Here is a 2191-nt window from a genome sequence, read left to right as displayed (position 1 = left end):
TCCCTGGATGAATTTTCCTTTATAGTATCCCATTTACTTTTTCAGTTACTTCAAATTTTATACAGACTCAGTGTTTCTATGTTTGTATTATGCACAAGTACACACAACTACATTTTCTGGATGATACATTTTACTGAATGTTTTGTGAATTTTTCTTGAACATTCATTTTAAGAGAGTTTTGAATTTCTGTACTAGTCTCTTATTCTTATTAAAACTGTTATTAAGGTCGTAAACATTTATTTGTGTCCATTGTAGAGATCTCCTCTTTTGAAGTTGTATTTTCTTAAAAAAACTGTTGACAATCCCTTTCTAGATGAGTCTTCAAGGTGGCAGCCATTCCCTGAATTCTTTAAGACTTTGGTAAATAATGGGAATGAAAAATTTTTTTTGAAATAAAACTTGGATTGGATTGAAAAGTCTGGGATGATGAAAAATTTATCTTTTTAATGGCAAAATAACCTTCTGTGGAAATAAATTTATTCTGTTGTTTCCTTATTCTTTGAAAATACCCTCAATTATATGACACGTCAGTTACACAACTCATTAAATATATGCCTTGAAGAAATTTTATGATGTCATAATGCAAGACGTATCCCAAAAGTAACGAGTGATTCCTTTAGCTCCGCTAGAGGCCTCCCTGGTTTGGCCAAGCTGGGAGATGAGTGGAAGGGGATCTTGGGTAAAAGTTCTTACCCTCTCCAGTTGAATGCAAACCCTTGGAGAGAGCAGGTGTTTGAAGAATGGCAGTTTTGTTTTGCTTACTTGTCAAGGAGTGAAATGTAGAGTTCTGTTGAATGATGTTATGGAATCAAATTTTGCTTCAAACTGGATAAATCTGGTATGCAAATGATTAGCCCTCCAATGTGAGAAGTGGATACATCAGGCCTGGAGTTCCGAGTGCTACCAAGTGATGAAGTTAGGCAGCCAACTGCGTATCTTAATTAATGAATCCATTATATTATTTCACTATGTGGGTCGCGTTAGTCCAGGGGTAGAGGCGTTAGACTGCAGACTGGAGGGCCAGGGTTCAATTCCCAGGCAAGTCTCTCTGGGCATCTGCACAGTTCAAACCAAGCTATGTGATTTTTTGGGTACCAGATCTTCCTTGGAAGCCATAGCCAGCACAGGGAAAGGAACTGGCCCCCCTACCCTGATGTGTGAATTCCACATGCAGCTTAAGGCTTAGTATTGGGTGAACTCTACCATCACCTACCAAACCAACCTTAGGGTTGAATACTGTGTTTATGTGTGTTATTTCACTATCTCTGCATGTTTGATTTCACTTGAAAGAGGAATAATGTGGCTTTGTACAATCATAACTATTATATTATTTAAATTTATCATATTTTATTGTACTTTAAGAATGCAAAAGTTTTGATATTTTCCTACACTCTGAACGTTTGCAGCTTAAAATTTATTTCTGATAAACACATTCATGTTCCTTTCTTATCATGGAGGAAGCATTGCTGTACCAGAGCTTTTAGACCATGTTATGCCATGAAATATGTCAAAGGCTTTTCTTCTCTTTTCCATACCTCCTCTTGACACTCCATATTTTTCGAAGGAAGAGGGGTCAGTCGTCAGTATTGACTGGTCTTATCTCAGTCCTTAGCCTAATTTTCAGCTATCAACACTCCACCATAGTAAATAATGAGAAGGATTGTTATGTTTGCATTTGAGTTTGTTTCTGTGCTTATACCTTTCATTATGAAGTCGCTGATGTGGTTGGAAGGTAGGCCATGAGTGAATCGGAGGTCACGGCTTAGTGGAAGTATTCTTTTCAAAACTCAAACTTAACTGCTCAAGTCTGAAAGAAACCTTCCCCGAGTGTGGTATCCGAGTGCCTGGCTATCATTCATATAAGAGTTAATGTCTCACTTCACAGAACTACATTTCATCGGAAGGATCCCTCCCTCGGGAAAGAAACAACATCTGAAAAAGGTGGTGTGTCGTCTTCACAAAACATTCCTGAGGAAATACTGTGTACTGCAGGGAAAACTATGATTAGGGACTGTGCTTTGAGATCTATTACACTAAGCAGAATTGTTGAGGTAGGCCATTTTTATAAATGTTATTATCATCGCAAAATGCATATTGGATGTATCCAGTTGTGCTGAAATGAGACAACCTTTGGTATGTTTGCCTACTTATGTCATATTTCAAGTCTAGTATTCAATATTAAAATGTTCA

Source organism: Hetaerina americana, unplaced genomic scaffold, assembly GCF_022747635.1.
Source record: "Hetaerina americana unplaced genomic scaffold, ioHetAmer1.1.p SCAF_1, whole genome shotgun sequence".
NCBI classification, from domain to species: domain Eukaryota; kingdom Metazoa; phylum Arthropoda; class Insecta; order Odonata; family Calopterygidae; genus Hetaerina; species Hetaerina americana.
This window is presented reverse-complemented; position numbering follows the sequence as displayed.